Source organism: Lynx rufus, unplaced genomic scaffold, assembly GCF_022079265.1.
Source record: "Lynx rufus isolate CCGP_SWC_20201006 ecotype Redwood Valley unplaced genomic scaffold, mLynRuf1.p SCAF_10, whole genome shotgun sequence".
Taxonomy (NCBI): Eukaryota; Metazoa; Chordata; class Mammalia; order Carnivora; family Felidae; genus Lynx; species Lynx rufus.
In genome coordinates this window covers 54857370-54871434 of record NW_025814824.1, presented here as the reverse complement: position 1 = coordinate 54871434, position 14065 = coordinate 54857370, and the positions used below count along the sequence as shown (strand labels likewise).

Here is a 14065-nt window from a genome sequence, read left to right as displayed (position 1 = left end):
AATAAAATAGCATTAAACATATTTGGCACCTGGGCCTCTCTGGATTGTCTAAGAGACAGGATGTAAATTCATTCATACATTTGACATTTAAAAAAAAAAATTTTTTTTTAACGTTTATTTTTTTTTTTGAGACAGAGACAGAGCATGAACGGGGGAGGGGCAGAGAGAAAGGGAGACACAGAATCGGAAGCAGGCTCCAGGCTCTGAGCCATCAGCCCAGAGCCCAACTCGGGGCTCGAACTCACGGACCGCGAGATCGTGACCTGAGCTGAAGTCGGACGCTTAACTGACTGAGCCACCCAGGCGCCCCCATACATTTGACATTTATAGGCTGGGATAAAGGAACACAGTCCCCATTGCTATTCAGTCACACATAGACTGGACAGGAGGAATTAATAACAATATCATGAGATCCATGCTACAGCAGTGGTGAATGGTGATAAAGAAACCTCTTGGGAGAACAGCTAATCCAGCCTGGGAGGCGGGGCATGAAGACCTCCAGGGACAGGCAAAACCGGAACTTCACGAATGGAGGGAGTCAATGAAAGTATATTTGGGGCAGAGAACACAGCACACAAAGGCATGGAAGTGTGACCCTGTGGAAATCATAAAGCAGGCCCAGGTGGATGAAGTACAGGAGGCATGTGGGCAGAGCTAAGTGAGGAGGGAAAGGAAGGGGGCAGGGTCCCCATCACAAGGGGCCTCACAAAAAGGTTCAGCTTTATCCTGAAGACAGGGGCACCATTAAAGGATTCTAGTCTGGATGCTTCAAGACCTGATTTGATTTTCTGAGATCACTCTGGAAGTCTGGGGGACTGCTTCAAGAGAAGGATGCTGGACTTATGTTGGGGAGGCAGGTTACAGTCAGAAAGAGAGGTCAGAGGCAATATATCTCAGTGAGAATTAAGAAAGCAGAATGGGCGGAATTCAAACTGTATTACAAAGCTGTTATCATGAAGACAGTATGGTACTGGCACAAAAACAGACACTTAGGTCAATGGAACAGAATAGAGAACCCAGAAATGGGCCCACAAACATATGGCCAACTAATCTTTGACAAAGCAGGAAAGAATATCCAATGGAATAAACACAGTCTCTTCAGCAAATGGTGCTGGGAAAACTGGAGAGTGACATGCCAAAAAATGAACCTGGACCACCCATACACAAAAATAAACTCAAAATGGATGAAAAACCTAAACGTAAGACAGGAAGCCATCAAAATCCTCAAGGAGAAAGCAGGCAAAAACCTCTGTGACCCTGGCTGCAGCAACTTCTTAACACGTCTCCAGAGGCAAGGGAAACAAAAGCAAAAATGAACTATGGGGACCTCATCAAAATAAAATGCTTCTGCACGGTGAAGGAAATAATCAGCAAAACTAAAAGGCAACCAATGGAATGGGAGAAGATATTTGCAAACAACATGTCAGACAAAGGGTTAGTATCCAAAATCTATAAAGAACTTACCAAACTCAACACCCAAAAAACAAATAATCCAGTGAAGAAATGGGCAAAAGACATGAATAGACAAAGAAGACATCCAGATGGCCAAATGACACATGAAAAAACGCTCAACATCACTCATCATCAGGGAAATACAAATCAAAACCACAATGAGATACCACCTCACACCTATCAGAAGGGCTAACATTAACAACTCAGGCAACAACAGATGTTGGTGAGGACGCAAAGAGGCTCTCTTTTGCACTGCTGGCGGGAATGCAAACTGGTGCAGCCACTCTTGAAAACAGCATGGAGGTTCCTCAAAAACTAAAAATAGAACTACCCTACGACCCAGCAATTGCACTACTAGGCATTTATCCAAGGGATACAGGTGTGCTGTTTTTTTTTTTTTGTTTTTTTTTTGTTTTTTTAATTTTTTTTTTCAACGTTTATTTATTTTTTTGGGGACAGAGAGAGACAGAGCATGAACGGGGGAGGGGCAGAGAGAGAGGGAGACACAGAATCGGAAACAAGCTCCAGGCTCTGAGCCATCAGCCCAGAGCCTGACGCGGGGCTCGACCTCACGGGCCGCGAGATCGTGACCTGGCTGAAGTCGGACGCTCAACCGACTGCGCCACCCAGGCGCCCCTAGGTGTGCTGTTTTGAAGGGGCACATGCACCCCAATGTTTATAGCAGCACTATCGGCAATAGCCAAAGTGTGGAAAGAGCCCAAATGTCCATCAATGGATGAATGGATAAAGATGTGGTATACATATACAATGGAGTATTACTCGGCAATCAAAAAGAATGAAATCTTGCCACTTACAACTACGTGGATGGAACTAGAGGGTATTATGCCAAGCAAAATTAGTCAGAGAAAGACAAATACATGACTTCACTCATACGAGGACTTTAAGATACAAAACAGATGAACAGAAGGAAAGCAAAAATACTATAAAAATGGGGAGGGGGAAAGAACATAAAAGACTCTTAAACATGGAAACAAACAGAAACTTATTGGAGGGGTTGTGGAAGGGGGGATGGGCTAAATGGGTAAGGGGCACTAAGGAATCTACTCCTGAAATCACTGTTGCACTATATGCTAACTTGGATGTAAACTTAAAAAATAAATTAAATAAAATGGTTTCAAAAAAAAACATTAAAAAATTTTTAAAAAAGAAAAAAAAACACAACTTAAGGGGCACCTGGGTTTTGACTCAGGTCATGATGCCTGGAACGTGCTTGAGATTCTCTCTCTCTGCTCCGCCCCCACTCATGCTCATGTGTACTCTCTCTCTCAAAATAAATAAATATTTAAAAACACAAAAAATAAATAAATATTTTTCAATTTCTGGTTGTTTGTCGTTAGCATACAGAAATACAACTGAATTATTTTTATTTGGCCTTTATCCTGAAATTTTGCTATCCTCATTAGTTCTGATAGTTTGTGTGGATTCTGTATGATTTTCAACTGAGGTAAGCATGGCATCTACAAAAAAAGACTGTTCTACCATTTCAAAAAAAAAAAAACAGAATGGACTGAGGGTAAGAAACGAAAAAGGGGTCTAGGATAGCTCCTATGTGCCTCATTTGGACAAAATGGCAGAGCCAATGACCAAGACTGGAGCCAAGATGCTGGTTTTGGCTACAGACCTTGGGATGAAGACATCCAGCAAGCAGTTGCATAGGTGGATCTGGAGCTCAGGAGCTCGGGTCTGGGACAAGAGTTCAGAAGAACGGCAGCAATGTGTAGGCATTATGCCATGAATGCTACATCAATCCATGAGCACTACAGCCCAGTGACATGTGCAGAGTGCCTGTGGGGTACCAGGCACCTCAGCCATGTTGTCTAATGTGGTCTACCAGCAACCCTGTGAGAAAGGCATCGCCATCCCATTTTACAGTTGGGAAGATTGAGGGTTGGAGGGGTTAAGTAACCTGCCGAGGCCTTGTGGCTTGATCAGTGGCCAAGCTGGAAGTTCAACTCAGGCCCTGTGATGCCAGGGCTGATTCTAGCTCCATGTCTCCTCCCAGTAGGCAGCATAGGTGATAGAACTTACAGTCACTCCTCATACAAAAACCCAAATTAACCAATTGGATTTAAAAAGTGTAACCTCGTATTAAAACAAATTTCACACTCAAAGGTACATATGTTAAGACTAGATAGTCAACCTGTATTTCCCCTAAAATATCCTTGATTTTGGCAAAATCTGCATGATAGGTAACTTTGAAAGGATGCGTTGATGTCAGTAACACAGCCAAACCAGCATTTAAAACACAACTGATTCTTAACTGAGCAAATAAGGGGTTTTATGAAACATACCACCCTTAAAACCAAACCCGCGGCTGGTCTTTATGCCACCACGAGTACAGAACTGTACTTTTAGCATGACTGTTCTAGCACAGCTCTTGCATATAACAGACCGTCAGCAATGATGTATTCACCTCTTGTTTTTCCTTGATCGTGCAGGAGGACAATCTTAGACTGGCACCCCTTCTTCATGAACTACGCTACAGTGTGTACTGTGCTTTGTAATTTTACAATAATGGTTGTAAAAGGATGATGAGGATAAGGAATAAGTCCTCCATACACGTTTATTTGAGCAACAGCCCAGGCAAGTCACACTATCCAAATATGGGCTTGTCCAGAGCTCTCTTCAAGTCAAGAAAAGGGAATGAAAACCACACCAGCATTCACGCACAACAGCCGCACTAATTCAATAGAAGGTGGATTGGGGCGCCTGGGTGGCGCAGTCGGTTAAGCGTCCGACTTCAGCCAGGTCACGATCTCACGGTCCGTGAGTTCGAGCCCCGCGTCGGGCTCTGGGCTGATGGCTCGGAGCCTGGAGCCTGTTTCCGATTCTGTGTCTCCCTCTCTCTCTGCCCCTCCCCCGTTCATGCTCTGTCTCTCTCTGTCCCAAAAATAAATAAACGTTGAAAAAAAAAATTAAAAAAAAAAAAAAAAAAAAAGAAGGTGGATTGACTTTTACAACAAACGACTAAGGCAGAAGAGGAATCTGAGAAATGACTGGTTCCGAAAGTATGAGATCACTCTGGTGGTTCTATGGCATTAAGGGATCCATACTTAACCTCCAAAACTTGGCCTGTCCCCCAAAGACATATAGTACTGAAAAAGACAGTTTCTTACTTTTGCATGTTTGCAGCACCCAATCCCAAAGTCCTATGGTTTCCAATACACATTTAAAATCAGAGTCGCCACTTTTTACCACAGGCAAGATTCACTCCATCTCCCTAAACCGGAGTTTACTTCTTTGCAGATTTAAGGTAATAATACCTGCCCTGCACTGCTGTGCCCAGCTCACGAGGGCTGCTGTGATAATAAAACAAGGGAGTAGGTGAAAAGCACAGTGCACATTGGAACTCTATACCTGTGAGCTACCATTATTCATGAGGTTGCTATCAACTTACTTCACGGGGCACGTGGGTCCTAAAAGTAGCCCACTTCTTTTACTGAAGGTTTAAATCTACATCTTCTTTTTTTAATGTTTATTATATTTTGAGAGAGAGAGAGAGAGAGAGAGAGAGAAAACCCAAGCGGGAGAGGGGCAGAGAAAGATGGAGACAGATCAGGCTCGGAGCTCAAACTCACAAGGTGAGCCATGAGATCATGACCTGAGCCAAATCAGCTAAGCCACCTGTGGGCTCCTTAAATCTGTATCTTAAAACACAATGGATATTCTAAAACATAATCAGACTCACTCTTAATTAGTGGGGTAAAAAAGCATTCTAAAATCAGAGAAGAGGGGCTCCTGGGTGGCTCAGTTGAACGTCGGACTTCTGCTCAGGTCATTTCATGGTTTGTGACATCAAGCCCCGCATCTGCTTTAAGCACAGAGCCCGCTTTGAATCCTCTGTCCCTATCTCTCTGCCCCTCCCCCAGTCATACATGCTCTGTCTCAAAAATAAACAAACATTGATAAAATCAGAGAAGAGCTACAGCCTCCAGATATATATGTGAAAAAAAATGACAACAGATTACAAAGAAAAATTATTTTCCTCATAAAAAGTTGCCTTTTCATACTGGTTCAAATGGAAGATTCTTTTCATCACAATTCTTTAAACTCTTGTAAAACCCTTGCAGGTGAGATGAAATGTTCTCGGTCCTAGGCCATCTCTGAACATTTTCCTTTGAATGTGGTGCATCTCTTTTATAATAAAAAATTTTCTTTAATGAACTCAATTCAAATTAACTTAGCATATGTATTTCCGAGCAACTTCTCTGCATTAAGCTTTGCTAAGTACCACAGAAGAAAGGGAGATAAGGAAAACACTCCCTGTTTTATAAGATGAGTACTATCTAACAAGGAGACTAAGATAAGCACACAAGTAACAGCAACATGATAAGGGTTATAAGGAAGGTCACAGAAAAGACACAGCTATAACCAGGGGAATCAAGAAAGGCTTTATAGAGAATTGGGAGAAGGAATGAGGGAAGGCTGATTTAGACTCGTAGGCAGAGAGGAGATCAAATGCAAAAGCAGTGAAGCAGGACAACACAGCAAGCGTTCAAGGACTGCACAGTTGTTCAGCTGGGCTGACATTAGGGCAGAATGTAGAGATTTTTGCTACAGCACCAGTGCATGCTTTTTACTAAAAAGACCCAGCAAAGAATAATTTTTTGTTAATTTATGCAGTTGAAAATAAGATGCTATCTCCTGGAATAGGGAAAAAAAGGAAGTGCATTTGGGGGAAAGATAGGCCAAATGTTAATGTTCATAACTGTTGAAGCTGGGGATTTATACTCTCCAGGTCTATGTTTGACATGTTGCATTGAAAAACAGCTAAGCAAGAAATGCAAGCCGATCAACCTAGGGAAATGGTCAGCTGATGGCTTTTCAGGTGATGGTGAGATTCCTATGAACTTTCTGACCTCAGGGTCAGCTGGAGGGAGAAGAAAGGGCTGAGGTTGGAGTTGCTCCCCAGGGAAGCAGACAAGGCACCATGTGACTAAGGTCTATGGCTACCCTTTTTTGGTTCTCCACACCTTTTGCTCCATACTTGTTCCTCTACTTCTCACTGGCAGAAAGGGAGAGGCAGGTGTGTAGGGCTGCTGCTAGGCAAGTAAGGAGTAACTCAGTCTAAGAAAAATGAAGGCAACTGTGTTGTCCCTTTGTATTAAATAACTGGGTGATTATTTTTGGTCATATCAAATGTAACGGTTGTTCAATTTTAATGCTTATATCAAATTTAATACTTAGGGCACCTGGGTTAAGCCTCCGACCTCAGCTCAGGTCTTGATCTCACAGTTTGTAAGTTTGAGCCCTGAGTCGGGCTCTGTGCTGACAGCTCAGAGTGTGGAGCCTGCTTTGGATTCTTTGTCTCCCTCTCTCTCTGCTCCTTCCGTGCTCATGTTCTCTCTCTCAAAAAAAAAAAAAAAAAAAAAAAAAAACATTAAAAATTTTTTAAAATTTAATACCTGTTTAATACTTGCTAGAAAATACTGATAAGCAAAGTGAAGAAAAGTAAAAAATCAGTGGTACCCCATCACCAAGAGAAAACTACTCAGCATTTGGCAAACCCTTTGCCTTTGTCCGTGGGTGTGTTCGCCCACGTATACGTGCACATGCTTTCTCTCCTCATAAAAACAGGATCACAGGAAAATATTCGTGGGTAACATGGTTTTAAATGTAAAAACTGTACTTCATGGCATCTCATGAAACAACATTTTATGACACTAGTTTAAGGGCTGCGTAAGAGTCCATTAAGGAACACTGGTACTTGTAACCTTGGACGGGGGTTAAAAAAAATACCATTTAATAAAATGTGTTGCTCTGAAAGGCCTCTTTCCCAATATTATTTTGAACTAATATACACTAGTATATATACTAGTTCAGAATTGTGATGTGACAATTAAAATAATATGTTAACAATTTTTTTTAATGTTTTATTTTATTTTTGAGAGTGAGGGTGAGCAGGGGGGGCAGGGCAGAAGATCTGGAGCAGGCTCTGCGCTGAGAGCAGCAAGTCTGATGCGGGGCTCTAACCCAAGAACCATGAGATCAAGACCTAAGCTGAAATCGGAGGCTTAACCAACTGAGCCACCCAGGTGCCCCAAAATAATCTGTTTTATTGGGGGAGAAAGGGTGGTAGTAACATTGTCACCAGAGAAATAATCCTGTTTTCCTTTAAAAAATATAGGTTTTGGGATCTTAGTTTTTTTGTTTTATTTTTAGGTTGGAAAGGCATGAATACATACATGAATGTTGAAGGGTAGGCATACACATAGTATTACAAAGAGTAATAAGTAAAAATTCCCAGCTTTCTTCTACCCCATTTCACTGCCAAGAACTAGCTACAGGTACTTCCAAACATTACCTATTTTAAATACATGGACAAGTAGGGGCACCTGGGTGGTTTAGTCAGTTGAACTTTCGACTTCAGCTCAGGTCATGAGGTCATGGTTTGTTGGTTCGAGCCCCACGTCGGGCTTTGTGCTGACAACACGGAGGCTGCTTGGGATTCTCTCTCCCCATCTCTGTCTACCCATCCCCCCCTCCCCAACATATGCATGCATGCTTGCCTTCTCAAAAATTAGCATTTAAAAAATACATGGAAAAGTAATAGCACAGCCACATACCTTAGGTATACAGACATACAAATATGCATATATGTAGGTATACATATATATAATGTATATATACAGTATATAAAATATAAACACATATAATGAGGATTTTCCTTCCTTTTTTAAACACTACTTTTGTCCTTCTCCCTGGAATCAGAATAGCTATTAGATGCACTACTGATTTTTGCATAACAACACCCAAAATTCACATGCTGGCTTAGACTGAGACCGCTTCTGAATGGCAGTTGGGAATAAAAACACCTTCCCCTACTCACCATACATGGCTGTGTCCTCAAAACGTGAACATACTTGGCTTTAAACAACCTACTATGGATTCTTTCTCGATTGATTCCAAATCCTTTGCAGTTGCCACTTCCAGCTATATCTGTCTTAGAGTATCAAGTCTCTGCTCTTCATGGATATAGTCCTAAAGAATGTTCTTTTCCATGAAATTACCTCCTTGAAGCATGGCTCCTGTTCTGACATTCTGAGATGGGTCTGCAAACTATGGCCTAGCACCTGTATTTGTGAGTAAAGTTTTATTGGAACCCAGCTGTGCCCATTTGTTTGCATACTGTCTTCAGCTGTTTCACATTACAACAGCAGAGCTGAGTAGTAAGAGACTGTAGAACCCACAAAACCTAAAATACTCTGCCTCCTTACAGAAACGTTTGCTGACTCACATTCTAGAATAGGGTAAAAAACAGATTGTTTTTTCCCTACCAAAAGTTCTGGAGGAATTGAATCACATACTCCATATTCAGTGTCTTTGTCCAGGCTGAAGAGTTTATTTTTTAAAAAAATACAGATGACCCCTGAACAACAAGGGTTTGAACTGCATGGGTCCACTTATCTACAAATTGTTCTCAATAAATTAAATGTTCTCAGTAAAGTGTATGCATTTTCCTTATGGTTTTCTTAACTTTTTTTTCTCTAGCTTTATTATAAGAATACAGCATATAATTAATGTAACACACAAAATTATGCATTAATTATTTATGCTATTGGTAAGGCTTCTGGTCAGCACTAGGCTATTAATAGTTAGGTTTTTGGGGAGTTAAAAGTTTTACTTGGATTTTCTACTGCGTAGGAGGGGTCAGTCCCCCTAACCTCCATGTTGTTCAAGGGTCAACTGTACAAACAAACAAAAAGCGCCCTGGCTCTGACAGTAGCAATGGTGTGCTGGTAAACGTTTAATCACTTGCTCTCGGCCACAGGGGAGCCCTGGATTATACCATTTGCTGATTTCCATGGTGTCAATAGTTCCATAATGGCTTACCTCAAGCTAAAAAATGTGATGTCACTGAACACGGAATTGGGAAGAGATGGCCACAAATGCTAGTGCAAACTAGCTCCAGCAAACCACTGGCTCCTCAGGACATCAGTGGCCCAAACGTACTTTATTTTTTTATTTAAATTTTTAATGTTTATTTATTTTTGAGAGAGAGAGAGTTGCGGAAGGGCAGAGAGAGACACACACAGAATCTGAAGCAAGCTCCAGACTCTGAGCTATCAGCACAGAGCCTGATGCGGGGCTCGAACCCACAAACTGTAAGATCATGACGTGCCTGAGCTGAAGTCGGGCACTTAATCGACTGAGCCACCCAGGCGCCCCTCAACCGCCTACTTTAAAGATGAAGACACTGAGGCCCAGAGAGAGTGTCTTGCCCAAGGTTGGCCCAGGGACTGGAACCAGGCTGGAAATCATTTCCCAGTAGAGTCTGGCTCCTTCACAGGGAGTTATGTCCTTCATAAAAGGAAGGGTAGAGGAAGGCAAAGGAAGTTCTTTGCCAGGCCCATGGTAATAAATGTTGGTTTTTATCATTATCTTCACAATTTGGGGCTCACGCTTCTTCAGCATGTGCTTTGAAGCTCACATCAGGGAGAGGTAGTGTTCTTCACACAAGACCAGGTTTCATGCGAACACTTGACAGTGGCCTGTCTCAATTAACCAGCAGATGCTGAGGCTACCAGACTGTAAACTCCAGAAAGAGAGGGACTGCCTGTTTGTGCTATTTTCCCCAGTGTCCAGTATAGAACTGGGCACTTGGTAAGTAGACAGTCCATAAATATGTGCTCAAGGGATAAAGGAATGACACCCCACCATCAAAGTGGAGCTTTACTCCAAGAACATGGCAGGTATGCAGAGGTTAGATCCCATTCCCTTCTCCCATCTGTGGCTAGGGCAACAAGAGATGAAACATGCTCGTATGCTTGCAACATTTTTTTTTTTTTAGTTTATTTCTTTGAGATTGAGATAGAGAGCAAGCAGGGAAAGAGGGAGACTGAGAATCCCAAGCAGGCTCCATGCTGTCTGCAGAGCCCAATGTGGGGTTCGAACCCACAAACCATGAGATCATGACCTGAGCTGAAACCAACAGTCGGACGATTAACCGACTGAGCCACCCAGACGTCCCTGCTTGCAACATTTCTAAACTATCAGCTGCAGTATCCAAGCTGCTTCATCAGAGCAGGAGAAGCTCTGTGGATGGAGGAGCAAAAGGGAGGACAGAGTTAGAGAACTGTCTTCCTTTGATGTATATATGTATGTAATTTCTACCTGGAACTTGTTCTGACAGAGCATAAAGCCAAGGAAAAATCCAGTGAGAGATCCCACCTACCACACACCACGATGCAGGACATTGCTTTCTGGTAGGAGCTGAGGAAGGGCCACTCAAGGTGGCACATCTCTGAAAGTGGAAAGTGAACGAATGCCACGATTGGGTGATCATGATATTCCAATAAGGCTACACAGCTAAAAACAGCAGTGAACATGGCGGAAAGGAAGGCAGTGTTCTCTGGAAATGACTTTTTGACCACGTGGTAACTCTCACACAAACCCCTACACACTTGGCACGGGTTCCCCATGGGCATTTCGCTGAACCCACAGGTCCTGTTTGCCACATCACTGCCGCAATCTGGATGCACAGACAGATCAGCTCTTGGGGCACAGGAACAACCAGCCATCTGTGAACCTTGCTGCGTTTTCAGGAGGCCACTGGGACTCATCATCTCTTATGCGGAGACCTACTACTAAAAGTTGCCACAGTGAGGTCAAGCTTGGTCCCAAATACCAGAGATTAACACTGTCCATGCATGGGGTGCTGTATGTGTTTCCATTTAGAGCAAACATCCCAAACAAGAAGCAGGACCAATGATTAAAGCCTCCAAAGCATTTCCTACACCAGTGGCTCTCAAAGTGTGGTGCAGGAACTCTAGGAATCCACAAGGTCAAAACAACTTTCATAATAATACCAAAAGGCAATTGGCCTTTTCCTCTGTCACGTGTTCAGGAGTATACAGTGGAGTTTTCCAGAGGCTACAAGATGTGACAGTGCACCAGACTTGAGTGCAGAAGCCGATATAAGAATCCAGCTGACTTCTATTAAACCTGACATTAAAGAGACTGCAAAACTATAAAACAATGCCACTCTTATCAGTAACATTCTATTTTAGAAAATAAAATTCTCTGTTAATATAAATAGGTCCACTATTAAAAAAAATCAATCACTAAATATAGTAAAACTTTCTGTTTTATATATATAGTAAATATCAAAAGATATAACCCACATAAACGAAAGCTTAGTATGCTAGTTTTTAAGTGTAAAGGGGTTTTTGAGCCCCCTCAAAAGTTTGAGAACAGCTGTCCAAGAGGCTGCCCATCCCCCGCCCACCTCTCGTCCTCACGCTTGTGAGGAGGGTTATGTATGTTAAGTACGTTGCAGGAAAGACGTGCCGTTCAGATATCTGGCTGAATTAAGAAAGGCAGCCCATTCTCCTTCCTGGATCTCTGAATTCATTAGGGCAGGCTCTGTGCCGAACCCTTCCATCTCACCCCATTCTCCCCTTATTACTTGGTGTGGATTCCCCAATCTGCCAGCTGTGGATTTCCCTATCCTACAAGTCCGGGCGCGGTGAGAACTCTCTGGTGAGACCCGCACACCCTTCTTGGGGTTAGGACTCCCCAGTGAGGCCCGCACACCCTCCTTGGGGTGAGGATTCTCCAGTTCGGCCGGCCTTAGAGCCTGGATGAGGACTCCCAGCGAGGCCCGCACAACCTCTGTGAGGACTCTCCGGCGGCGTGCACAGCCGAGGCAGAGAGACGAGGAGAGCCATTTCCAGTCCCTGAACCCTGTCCCCCGCGCGGCACAGGCTGCAGACAAGGCGGAGAGGTCAGTCCCCAGGAGCCAGTCCGTCCCCGATTCCCCCCCCCGGGCCTTCCCCGGCCTCTACCCAGCCCGTAGCCGCTCCACGCGCCTCGGAACAGGCTCGCGCCGTCTGCCTCCGGGAAGAGGGGGGCCGGCGCTCCTTCCCCGGGACATCGGTCCCTCCGGGCCGGTACTCACCGCTAAGTGCACGAATGGGATCTGAGCGTGGGCAGGCGTCAAGTGCGGGGCACGCTCCCGAGCGCTGCGTGGATCTAGGGACAGCCGCCTCCGCGCCCCTCCCCCTGCGTCCCCCGGGGCCACCCGCTGATGGGCGGAGCAGGGGCGGGGCGGGGGGCGCGGGGCCCAGGCGCGGCGGGGTAGCGGCCCGAGAGGTGGGGCGGAGTCTCTCCCGGCTGCCCCGCCCCGCCCGGCTGGAGAGACTTTGCCCCTGGCGGGAGGGGGCGGAGGCTAAGGGCCCAGCCGCAGGAAGCGGGCGGACGCGTGCTCGGGCCCGTACCATTTCGGCGGGCCCCGTCCTGGGAGCAGAGTGACTTTCGCTCGCTTTGAGGTATAGGGTGTGACTGTCCGGCTCGCGCCAGGAAGGGGTGGGGAAGAAATGTAGTTGTTTTTCTTTTTTGCTTTAAAAAATGATTTGGCCATAAAGGGAGAGTTTTCGTTCTTCAGCTGCTCCAGTACGTGTGGTCACTTGGCCCCTGTCCCCACCGCCACGCCCCTCTCACCCCCTTGTGCCCACCCCCGACCTCTACTCCCGCCTTAATTCCTTGCAAAGCGTGCCAAGTGGGCCTCGGAACCACGCTGAAATATAATAGGACTTCGACGTTTCCATGGTTATGAATGCAGTTTCTGGTGTAAAAAAAAAAATTTTTTTTAACGTGTGACAACGATTTATAATGCAGGCTGTTTACCGGTTAGAAATGAGAGAAATGGCCGAGAGTTGACACTGAATGGACCTTCTTCACCAGACCTGCTTTTGTTGGGTGATTCGAGTTGCACCCTCTCTAGCAAAGCTGACTGACTAGAAAGAAGTGATTCAATCTTTCTAGATCCAAGGTGGTGAGGTTTTCCTGCCGATTTATATGGAAAACTACTGTAGTTTTCTATCTTGAGTATCTGAATAAACAGCTTATAAGATGAATAGCTAATAGCTAATACTAATTCCCATTGGTACCAGTTAGTTACCATTCTGTTCCTCTGTGCAGGGCCATATGATTGGATCTTTCAATATCTTAATCAACTCTGCCATCTGTCCTGTGAAGTGAAAAATATTACCCCATTTTGCAGATACGAAATGCCATAGCTGGGATTCAGTCCTCATGCCTGTCTGTTTCCTAAGTTCATACTTTTCTCATACTATTCTAGGGTACAAGCTATCCCTAATTATATCTAGTTTTTAAATATAAAGGGTTGTATTTAACTTTGAAAAATGAGATACTAAATTTCCAATATGGGAAAAGACTTTCCACACACTTTCTAAATTCACATTCATTCATTCTTCCTTTGCACATTCTTTGAAGAAATTTTCCTTGAGTGTCTATCCCATGCCAGAGGTTCACCACAAACTGAAAAATAATAATAATAGAATTCCTTTGGAAGTTAGGTGATAATGTTCAATGATAACAGGCATATAACACAATAACTGATAATCCTTGGCAGAAAATAATGAAATCAAAACTCTAAAGGGAACTGGAATTTATTAATAAACACTGGTCAAAACCATGAAGGAAACACATTTAAGAGTTGGTGTTCTGCCACTTTGATTTTATGAAAGACCTACCTTAGTACCTGTTTTCGCTAACTGAAAGAAATCTGAAGAGGAATTTTGCTGTTACAAAAAAGATGAAAAGTGAAAATAACATTCAGTGTTTGTTT

General features: G+C 43.9%; 1 protein-coding gene across 1 annotated transcript in view; it reads right to left on the bottom strand.

The window, feature by feature from the left end:
* ACO1 (aconitase 1) overlaps positions 1–12450 on the bottom strand; it is a 65432-nt gene extending 52982 nt beyond the window's left edge. Inside the window, exon 1 of the mRNA XM_047065223.1 lies at positions 12374–12450. The gene's annotated coding sequence lies outside the window, so the exon portion shown is untranslated. The remainder of the gene's footprint in view (positions 1–12373) is intronic.
* Between the last annotated feature and the right edge of the window lie 1615 nt (positions 12451–14065).